Here is a 12,330-nt window from a genome sequence, read left to right as displayed (position 1 = left end):
TAATAACTGGCGCCGTGATCAAACTCTCCTTGAGAGTCTCGAATGCTGCCAAACATTCATCATCAAATTTGAAAGGCACATCTTTCTCAAGTAAATTGCACAACGGCTTAGATATCTTTGAAAAGTCCTTGATGAATCGCCGATAAAAACCCGCATGACCGAGAAAACTACGGATTCCTTTCACTGAATTAGGTGGGGGAAGATTTTCAATGACTCCCACCTTTGCCTTGTCCACCTCCAGACCTTTGCTAGAGACCTTATGCCCAAGGATAATGCCTTCACGCACCATAAAATGACATTTCTCCCAATTAAGCACCAAATTAGTTTCCACGCATCTTTTGAGTACGACGCGCAGATTATTCAAGCATTCATCATATGAGTGTCCAAAGACGGAGAAGTCATCCATGAACACTTCGACGTTATTTCCAATCATGTCAGAGAATATAGCCATCATACATCTCTGAAAGGTGGCCGGGGCGCCACATAACCCAAACGAAACTCTACGAAAAGCAAATGTGCCAAATGGACAAGTGAAGGTAGTCTTTTCCTGATCCTCTGGTGCAATACAAATCTGATTATACCCGGAATACCCATCCAGAAGACAAAAATACTCATGTTCCGCCAATCTGTCAAGCATTTGATCAATGAATGGGAGAGGGAAGTGATCCTTTCTTGTGGCTTTGTTCAATTTTCTATAATCCATGCATACTCTCCATCCTGTAACTGTTCGAGTAGGGATGAGCTCATTCTTTTCATTTGCGACCACAGTGATACCTCCCTTCTTAGGAACACATTGTACAGGGCTCACCCACGAGCTGTCAGAAATAGGATAAATGATGCCTGCATCTAGCCATTTCAGAATTTCTTTCTTCACCACCTCCTTCATGATTGGGTTCAGTCTTCGCTGCTGTTCCACAGTTGGCTTACTACCTTCCTCTAACAGAATTTTATGCATACAATATGAGGGACTTATCCCCTTGATGTTTGCTATAGTCCATCCTATAGCCGATTTGAATTCTCTCAAAATCCTTAAGAGCATGTCTTCCTCACTACCTGAAAGGTCAGCTGAAATAATAACAGGTAACGTAGATGAATCACCTAAAAAGGCATACCTCAAGTGTTCAGGTAATGGTTTGAGCTCTAGGGTAGGCGCTTCCTCTATTGATGGTTTGAGCTTCCCTTCAGCGTTCTTGAGGTCAGAAGTACCAAGAGATTCAAATGGTATATCTAGCTTTCGCTTCCAGGGAGAAGCGTTCAGATATTGTAATTGCTCGTTGCTATCTTCATCATCACTGTCAAATTCCCCCACTAAGGCCTTTTCCAATGCATCAGATATTAGCATGTGATCGAGTTCCGAAGTAACCGCAAAATCAATCACATCCACTTTTAAGCACTCCTCATCTTCTGTAGGGAATTTCATTGCCTTGAATACGTTGAAGGTCACATCTTGATCTTGAACCCGCATAGTAAGTTCTCCTTTTTGCACATCTATCAAGGTACGGCCAGTTGCCAAGAAAGGCCTCCCCAAGATTATGGGAATCTTTTTATCTTCCTCAAAATCCAGAATAACAAAATCAGCAGGAAAGAAGAGCTTATCCACCTTGACGAACACATCCTCAACTATGCCCCTTGGGTAAGTAATGGAACGGTCCGCCAATTGTAGCGACATGTATGTGGGTTTTGGATCAGGTAGGTCCAGCTTTTTAAAGATCGACAACGGCATCAGATTAATGCTTGCTCCCAAATCACAAAGGTACTTGTCAAAAGTTAGATTGCCAATGGTGCAAGGAATGGTGAAGCTTCCTGGATCTTTCAGTTTTGGTGGTAACTTTTGTTGCAGAACCGCACTGCATTCTTCCGTGAGAGCAACGATTTCAAGGTCATCCAGTTTCACCTTCCTTGAAAGAATAGTCTTCATAAACTTCGCATAACTAGGCATTTGTTCCAGAGCCTCAGCGAAAGGCATATTGATGTGAAGTTTCTTGAACACCTACAGAAACTTCCCGAACTGTCTATCCAGCTTTTGTTGCTGCAATCTCTTAGGAAAAGGTGGTGGAGGATAGAGCTGTTTCTCCCCTGTATTAGCCTCAGGCAGAGTGTGTTCAACAGTAGTCTTCCTTGGTTCCGCCGCTTTCTCCCTTTGCTTAGATTCTTCATCACGAACTTCAGCTTCGACTTCTTTTGCCTTTTCAGCATCAGCTACTTTTCCAGACCTTAAGGTAATAGCCTTGACTTGCTCTTTAGCTTCCTTCCTGCCTGGTACTTCCGTGTCACTGGGAAGAGTGCCAGGTTGACGATTGAGCACTGCATTGGCTAATTGACCGATTTGATTTTCCAAGGTCTTGATAGAAACCGCCTGACTCTTGCACAACAGCTTAAGTTCCTCAAAATCAGCACTAGTAGGTGCAGCTGCACTTCCCTGTTGAGGATATGATTGTCTTGTAGCATACTGATGTGGTTGCTGGAATCCAGGTGGGTTAAACTGTTTACTCACTCCTTGCTGATATGGTGGCTGAATAGCATTCTGATTATTTCCCCAGCTGAAATTTGGATGATTTCTGTTGTTAGGATGATAGGTCGCTGGCACAGGCTGCTGTTGTCACTGATAATTATTCACATACTGAACAGATTCGTTGACAAGAGAACACTGATCCGTAGCATGAGAACCTGCACAAAGCTCACAAACCATAGCTATTTGATTAACTCCATACGTAGCCAAAGAATCAACCTTCATTAATAGCGCTTGGAGCTGGGCTGCAATAGCGGTGGCTGCGTCAACTTCCAGAATACCTGCTACCTTGCCTGATGTCATCCTCTGAGTTGGGTTTTGATGCTCATTTGCAGCCATCGTCTCAATAAGATTGTACGCCTCAGTATAGCTTTTAGCCCATAAGGCGCCTCCAGCTGCTGCATCGAGCATGGGCCGAGATTGAGCCCCCAAACCATTATAAAAACCAGTGATTACCATCCAATCCGGCATTCCATGATGTGGACATTTTCTCAACATTTCCTTGTAGCGTTCCCAAGCCTCGCACATAGATTCTGTAGGTTGCTGCGCAAACTGAGTGAGAGCACTCCTCATAGCAGCAGTCTTTGCCATTGGATAAAACTTCACTAGAAACTTTTGCGCAAGATCTTGCCACGTAGTAATTGACCCAGCTGGTTCAGAATGTAACCAGTCTTTAGCCTTATCCCTCAATGAGAATGGGAAAAGCCTCAACTTGATAGCCTCATCAGTCACGCCATTATACTTAAAAGTGCTGCAGATCTCGACAAAATTCCTTATGTGCATGTTGGGGTCTTCAGTTGCCGCTCCTCCAAAAGAAACAGAATTCTGCACCATCTGTATAGTGCCCGGCTTGATTTCAAAGGTGTTAGCTTGAATATCCGGATGAAGGATGATTGACTGAATGTCATCAATTTTAGGCCGAGAAAAATCCATAAGAGCTGGATCAGCTTGAACAATATGATCTCCCATGTTTACTGGTTCTTTCTGCTCAGTTCCTGAATCCGAATCCTCAAAATCTAACTTCTCCGGTGTATCAAGAACTTCGTCTTTCTCCTCAGCTGTATCTAAGGTCCTCTTGCGAGCACGAGAACGAGTTTGCATAAACGCACTAAAGTACCTGAAACACAACCGAAAAGAGTAATTAACTACTACGTCCTAATCACTGAGTCCTAATGACCAATGATGGTAAGTACATAAACTAAACAAATACGCCGAGTCCCCGGCAGCGGCGCCAAAAACTTGTTAGGGAGAAATCACGCACTAATATTCACGCAAGTATACGCGTTCGCAAGTAATATAGAATACTTTCTAGTTCGTTCCCTCAGAGACTCAGACTAAGTTATTGTCTAATTTAACTCACTCACCAATGTATGATTACTTCTCAATGTTAAGATAGTAACACTTAAAATTGTTGATTAAATATTAACTATAATTAACTACTTAATTAACCACTTAACTAACACTGCAATTTATCAATAATAAAACACTCATGAGATCACAACTTCATTATTACTTCCTTCTATAGCCATAGTTATTACCTTTAGCATGTGACAGTGATGATATTAATCGAATAACACAAAACTGATAAAAACCAACTTTCATTGTACTAATACCATTCTACCAAACATCCACAATTAAGATAGAAATTGAATAGTCATCAATTATGTTGAGTTCCTATATGTCTACAGAAATTGACAACACAACGATTTAAGCACAAGTTATTCCTTTTGATTACATAGGGCAAATAAAACTGTTAGAGTTACCCACTAATCATGCACAACGTACATGAACCTATGCTAGCATGGCAAGTTCTAAATCTCAAGATCCACTGTCGCTTCACAAGAGATTAAAACCCTATCTTATATGTTCGCGACGCACATAAGACGAATACGCACAACCAATACTAGATATCATGCAATCATCACACACTAAAGTATTAAACAATTAACTAAAGAATTCCATAATAAATCCGTTGCAACCCCATGATCACGATTAGCCCATAATAGAACTTATCGCCATCATGGGTTCATATGAAATCATGATAAACGAACACAAGAAAATAACAACTAAACTAATTATATTAAAACAGAGTACGTCACAAGAGTAAATAAGTCAAAGCAAGAAAACTAGCATCCAACGTTACAACGAAACAAGAATCACAAGAATATATGCTTCCTCTTCGTTGCTGTGTGCTAAATCGGTCTTCTTCCTTATCTCCTTCGCTTCTTGCAAAACACAATCTAAAACATAATCCCCTCTTAATACTCTGTGAAAAACGTCTCAAATCTACTTATATAATAGTCCCATAAAACTCAGATTACATAGAAGTTGGAAGCCAAACAGAAGTAGAAGTCTAAAACAATATATTATTTTCCCCGACCCTGCGCGGCCGCTCAGCATTTCTGCGCGGGCGCGCAAGGCTGCTGCGCGGCCGCTCAGCATTGCTGCGCGGGCGCGCAGGACCCTACTGGAAAATTTCCAGGTTTGCTCCGTTTCTTCGCCGTAATCTGCCCGTTTTTTTCCTCTCGCAATGGTGAACACATGCCAAGGCTTATTCTTGATGATTCCTCCTCCGAAATGCAACTAATACCCTGAAATGCATAAACACTAGAAAAACGCATCAAATACACAAAATACTTGATTTCAAGACACCAATTTAAGCCATTTTAAGACGTTCTAAGTGGTATAAAATGCCACTTATCACACTAGCCAATAAACCATAATAAAATAATCACAACGGAGAATATAATAAATATGACCCCTTGCATGCAACTGGATCGATCACAGGTTATAGTATGGAACAGGCACTAATACAAACCAACTATTATTATAAATCATAAGTCTAAGTAGTTTTACAACTTATTCAAATTTTATTACAAACCTCTAGACTAGGTAAGCGTTCCAAACTGTCTACCTAGAAACACACCAAACTATCTACCAATACAAAACTTCTAGTCAGACCTGGAACTCAAGCTTGCCCTGGCCTAGCTGAAAGAATCAGGATATGAAACAAGTATGAGAGAAAGAAATGCTCAGTAATCTGTAAATAGCTTATAATTTAGAACAACAACAACAATATATCTAATGAACAAAACCAAACCACAATGCCTGAATAATATCAAAACTGATATATATTTGATAATAAACAACATTTGCAATATATTTTATTTTGGGATTGGAATCCTCGAACGACGGTGTGTTGCCGTCGGTGATCAGCCGCGGAGCAACACCGGTATGTCGAAGCATATCCAACTAAACAAAAGGTACCCAAGGCACATATCGGCCTAGCAAGGTGTTATATCCTGTATAATATATAGCTCACACTGGACCGCCGCCACGGCCTCTTACGCAACCATCCAACCCATAAAAATAATTTTCCGTCAAAGGAGTCGAATCAAATGACATCCTTTGTAATAACCCCAATTTTTGGGAAAATTTTGAAACCCTTATGAATAGTGTTTTTGCTGAATGAGAAAACTTTTCATACCACACTATGTAGGGGTTCTTTTATTGATCTTCTGAGATATTATTAGTACTCTATGTGGTATATAAGTGTATGTAAAGATTGTCAGAATCTAAATCCGAACACTTTAATTTTTCCCGAAAATCCACCAGATACCGAAAGAATTGAGTATAAGGTAACATGATTAAAATGATTTAAATTCAAGGATTATAAGAGAGGATCATAAAAGGAATATAATGTATTGAGAAAGGTTAAGGGAACCCAAGTAATAAGATCCCGGGTATGATCCCTCAAACGATAAACGAGAACAAAAGTTAAGCGAACCGTAAAATAAATAAACGGTCAAGAAACAAGCTTGTAAGAGAAGCAAGGGAGATTAATCAAGTGGAGTAGAAAATAGATGACATCATCAATCCATAAGAATTAGACAAGTGGCTAGATGGTGAGGTAAGCATGGTGATGCAAGCATTAGTCAAGATATTTATCCAAGATTAAACCTCCACCAAGTATTCTAATCACATTTTTTAACCAAGTAATCAACCAAGCAACTCATTTCTTCTCTCCCCACCTTGTAGCTTCGACTTTTTCATGAAAAATGGAGGTTTAGAAATTCAAAGTCCAAGCTTGGCTCATTCATAATTCTCAAGGTAATTCCCATGGCTTCTTGATATTATAACTTAGTTATCCTAGAAGTTTGAGCTTCAAAAATCATGTCTTTCTTAGCTAATTAATTCATCAAAGATGATGATGAATAGTAATGAATAGTAACTTTCAAGAACTAACTTTGATTTCTTGATTTCTTTTGGAAGTTCAAGGTTGTTTAAGCTTAGATCAGGGCTCTCTTAGGAATTTCAAGGCTCTTTGATGATATTAAGAAGCTCCAAGAAGGTATAACCAAGCTTTCCCCTTTGATTTAAGTTATAAGTTTGTATGAGCTTGGATTGTAAATGGAGGTTTTAATGGTTGAATTAGTGAATGAGAGATTAAGCATGTTTAGTTATGTATGTAAGTTATTGTAGTTAATTATTGAGCCGTTATCATACTTGGTATTAGAATTATGATCCATGGATGTTTTGACTTAGAAAATGGTGGAGTGGTAGGTTGGTTTGTTTGTGGTTGATGTTTGGATTGTTGTGGTTGGTTTGGTGTTGATTGGTGGTGATTTGATATTGAATTGATTTGGTAAAATTTGGGAATCGCTAAGGTATAGCCGTCGTAATGCCCAATTTTCCTTAAACTGTTTTGTGCATGACTTTTGCACCCGAACACTAACTACCATGAACTGACCATTGCCATGATTAGATAGTTCATGTTTCAAGCTTCATTTTGATATGTAGTTCGTTCGATTCCGATGCACGGTTTAGGAGAAACGACCGTTTTAAGTAACGGTGTTTCGCGAACGAACCTTTACCCCTCGCCTTACTTTGAAACCTTGGTTAAGGCCTTTAAATGACTAATCGGAGCATGAAACATTTATGTAGAGTGTGTTAAGCAGTTGATAAGACACTCGCGAAGGAATCGCCTTAAAACTCGTAAAGGTTAAATTATTAAAAATGGTGGAGCCGAGGGTACCCGGGTGACTTAAGCGAATCAGTGAGCGCAAAACAAGCGTTAGAGTCTAAATTAGTTAAAGTATAGATTTACAAGTGACTTTGGTTTAATTCCAACTTACTTGTTGCTTATAGGTTACCAGACTCGTCCCGAGCCATTCGTAACCCCCAGTCGCTCAGGCAAGTATTTTATCCGTTATACTGTTGTTGTGATGAATACACTTGTATATGCATTATCTTGCGATAGATGCATGTTGGTTATTTAGCAAATTCTTGCGATATATTGTAGCATGTGATATGGTATATATGCATGCCTGTTTCATATTCTTGAAATATATATCTGTTGGTTCAGTTGATAATACCTATGCTAGAGGATAGCGGTAACTTGCATATACCCTTAGTATAGGGACCCAAAAGGTGAAAATATTTTCTAAAACCGGGAGTCGAGGATCCCGAGTAGATTTTGTATATATATGGATATGGATATATATATATATATATATTTATATATATATACATATATATGGTCATAGTTTTCAAAACTATTAATCGAATAAGGTTTATTCGATAACTTTAAACTTTATTTATTATTGAATATTATTTCGGATATTATTCGAAGGCGTATGACTCCTTTTATTATTTATTGAATATTATTTGAATATTCATTCGAGGGCTTATGACTCTTTTATATTATTTAATGAATATTATTTTGAATATTCATTCGAGGACTTATGACTCTTTTATATTATTTAATGAATATTATTTTGAATATTCATTCGAGGACTTAAGACTCTTTTATATTATTTAATGAATATTATTTGAATATTCATTCGAGGGTTATGACTCAGTTTATTTTATTATTTCAATATGATTTGAATATTCATCGGAGGACTTATGACTCCTTTATTTTATTTAATGAATATTATTTATAATATTCATTCGAGGTATTATGACTCAGCTTATTTTATTTATTGAATATTATTTGAATATTCATTTGAGGATCTATGACTCCGATTATTTGCTGAGATATATTCTTTATTTTATTAAAGAATAAGATGTCAATAATCAAACTTATTTTCGATTATTCAAATGAAGATAATACTTTCATATAAGTATATCTTTGGTTATTTAATACTCGTTTCAAGTATAAATTTTAATACTTCTACTTCAATTATTTTTATAAAGGCTATTCTTTATGGGAATATTATTTAATTAATAATATTCAGATATTTTCTAATATTCTGGGGACTGATTTACTTCATTAAATCAGCCTTACTCCAAACACTCTTTAAAGAGTTTTCGAGTCTTCAAAATGATTTTTAAAAGTCAGAGCGGATCCCAAAACTCATTTTTATATTTAAGATCTTCCTTTTTAAAGGGGATTTAAATACCCGCTCAAAACCTGGGAAATCCGGCTCTGTGGTGTATTTTATATTCGCAACAAGGTTGCAGATTTGGTAAATGAATTGATTACTTGCCCAACGTTCGGGAAGTAAGCCCCTCTCATTGAGTCGGCATAAGCGACAGGCCGAGGTACGGTCTATTATTGTGTAAGTGGCTCAGTGGGAGTCCATCAAATGCATAGGTGGCTGAGTGGCAGTCCAGCATAGGTCTTAATTATGACCAGGGTGATGACCAGTGGGGAATTCGTCCATCTACTAGTAGAAAAGGTTACTTATTGGTATCTTTGCCTGATCAGCGAGATATCGGGTTTATGCCAAAATTCTTTTCCTTTCCAAAATTCATTGGATGTTTCAAACTCTGTTCATACTTTGCATAACAGAGATTCCAGGAAATGTTTAAAGGGATATATATATGTGGATATATATATATCGGGGCTAAATAAAGTATCTCATAACTTTTTCATTCAATAATCTTTCAAAGATTGAATCTATTCAAGTCTTATCTTGTGGTCTCATCAGTGGGATGAACTTTTGAAATTGATTATAACTTGAACGGTGGTAGTTCAAGTAGTATTGGGAATGATATAAATGTAGTGAAGTATTTGGTAACTTCATCTTTAGAACTTATATCTAATTAATAATTGTCTTATGAATGACAAAGATTTTCAGAAAAACGTTGAGACAAGGTTAGATATATGAGATCACCTTGCAACGATATATTTTTTTTTATATACAGTTATACACTGGGACTTTGTGTATATTATGCATGGAAGAGGACTTCCAATATTTTGAAAAGTATATATGTATATATACTGAATATTTTGCGACTTCATCGCATTAAGATATCGAACTTGGTTCATTTCTTTTGACCAAGACTTTCATGAGTATTATGAGTAGGCTCATATATTGTAAATCATTATACATATTATTTTGGTGGGCTTGCTGCTCACCCTTGCTTTATTTCTTCATCACACAACAACAGTTAGGAAAGATGGCCAGACCCCAGCAGACCCAGCGCAAGCGCGTGGGAAGCGTCCCGCGTCTTCCCGTTGATGTCGTAGCTGCTATAGCTGCAGAGGTAGATCTATTGTAGATTAGACCATTTGCTTTTGAGAATCAATTATGTATAATTATAACTTGTGGCAGATAATGGCAATTAACTGTAAATTTATCAAGTAATCGTTTTGGGATGTAATAACTTTTAAATTGTGGATTCAAAAACTTGTACTTATTTGAATTTCATCTCTGAGACTATAACGGGTTGTGGTGTATGTTAGTGTGGGGTCACAGCATAAGGTTGGTTATTATTAATTAAGTGAAGTGATATTGTGGAAAGAAAGACCGTGACGACCCGGATCCCCGACCCCGGATCTGGGGGTGTTACAGAAATGGTATCAGAGCTAAGCGTTATAAACCTCAGAGATGATGGGACGTTAAGATAATAAGTTAACTAAGATAATAAGAACTCTTGCCAAGTTCATAGTCGGGCTACCTAACGTAGCACTGACAGTTAAAACCCTTATGGGAACCCTTATAAATATCGTGATAGGAGCGTAGTTCGTTATCGTATATGGTAGCAGGACTCCGAACCCTGAGGTTGAGGAGCAACATCGCGATGATACTTTATTACTAATTGGAGATCGAATTGTGGATCCGATAGAGTGTCCTAATGTAGGATCGGATGATGTTGATATTGAGGATGTTGTCCTAGTAGGGATAGTTGTTGAGGAGGACCCCATGCAGGATCCTGACAGGATTGGATAAAGGACCACTGATGAATTGATGACCATGGTTTGGTCGACTACCAGAGGTAGGATTGGCCGGTCACTACCGGAGGTTCGTTCAAGTTTGTAAAGATAGTAACCCCTTTAACGCGGCTTACTCATAAGACTGAGAAGTTCGAATAGACAGAGAAATGCGAGAATAGCTTTTAAGAACTGAAGCAAAGGTTGGTGACGACCCCTATGCTGGCGTTGCCGGATGGAAAAGGAGATTTTGTGAAGTGTAGTGACGCTTCGCACAAGGGCTTAGGGTGCGTGCTTATGCAGCACGGTAAGGTAATCGCGTACATGTCAAGACAATTAAGGTAATATGAAATTCGATATCCCCGCCCATGAGCTTAGGCTCGTGGCAATAGTTTTACCCTAAAGATTGGAGGCACTACTTGTATGGAGAGAAGTGCGAGAATTACCTAAGCCATAAGTGCTCTAGTACATTTTCACGTAGAAAGAGCTCAACATATGCCATAGGAGGCAGTTAGAGCTAATCAAGAATAATGATTGGGAGATTCTTTATCATTCGGGGAAAGCCAATATGGTGGCTGATGCCCTTAGTAAAAAGGAGAGACTCAAGATGATAATGTCTTTTGGAGAGTTTATAAGAGATTTTGAGAAAATGGAAATAGAAGTGAAGGTAACCGGAGCCGGTACCGAAAAGCTGTTTGAGATTGCAATACAGCCCGAATTATTGGAAAAGATCATATTGTGCCAGAAAAAGTTATGAATGAAGGCAGAGAGCCAACAATTAGATAAAAGATTAATATCAAGAAAGATGATAAGGGAATAATGAGGTATTCCTATAGAATTTGGGTTCCGAAAGTTCAAGAGTGTAAGGATGAGAACTTAGATGAGAGCCATGGTTGAGGAATAAGATTTAGAGCAAACCCTGAACGCGATAGTCAGGGAGGTCGCCATCAAGATAGAAGGAACCCATGACATAATGGAGTGGAAAATGAGGATTTTAAATTAAAAGATGACCCCAATTATGGGGAGTAGGATGAAACATTTCATAATAAGGAAACAGAAAGTCGAGTAAGGAAAGGAGACCCGAGACGGTACTCCTATACGGCAATTCATGGACCTGTCTAGACAGAACTTAGACTATTATCCCCAACCACCACTCTGAGGAGACAGTGCGGTGGGAAATTCTTTCATGACCTTTAAGTCGCTAAGCTCTCAGAGTTCCAAGGAACAAGCTGACCCAGTCGAGGCAAGAGCCTGGCTAAAGGAAATAGATGAATCATTTGAGATTCTAAATGATTGACGAACCACAAAAGACTGTTTTGTCACTTACCCTCCCAAGAGAGAGACCACCTGCTGGTGAAAGGCCAAGGAAGGCACGGAGCAAGAGATTATAATAAACTGATTAAAGTTCAGCCAATTGTTTTCGGGATCGTAATTCCCAAGGTTATGGAATAGTGTAAAAGCTTTAGAGCCAGAACAAAGGCAGACGAGTATGATGAATTATGAATCTAAGCTGTAAAAGTTGTTAAGATTCGTTCTGAAGACGCGAATCCAGAATGACAGGATATTTGAAATCAATGCTTATGTTGTGTTGGTTCATGAAATAATGATAAGAGAAAGGAAAATAAAAAGGAATTGAAGTGGAAAGGAATAAAAAGGCAAC

General features: G+C 38.3%; 1 non-coding gene across 1 annotated transcript; it reads left to right on the top strand.

Annotated features, from left to right (window-relative positions):
* The first annotated feature begins 2,978 nt into the window (after positions 1 to 2,978).
* Positions 2,979 to 3,085, top strand: LOC141709622 (small nucleolar RNA R71). Its single transcript, XR_012570187.1, has one exon. It is a non-coding gene; the product is annotated as a small nucleolar RNA R71 (small nucleolar RNA).
* The last annotated feature ends 9,245 nt before the right edge of the window (positions 3,086 to 12,330 follow it).

This window comes from Apium graveolens, chromosome 2 (genome assembly GCF_009905375.1).
Source record: "Apium graveolens cultivar Ventura chromosome 2, ASM990537v1, whole genome shotgun sequence".
NCBI classification, from domain to species: domain Eukaryota; kingdom Viridiplantae; phylum Streptophyta; class Magnoliopsida; order Apiales; family Apiaceae; genus Apium; species Apium graveolens.
Note: the sequence above shows the minus strand (reverse complement) of the source record. Positions and strands in the feature narration are given on the sequence as shown.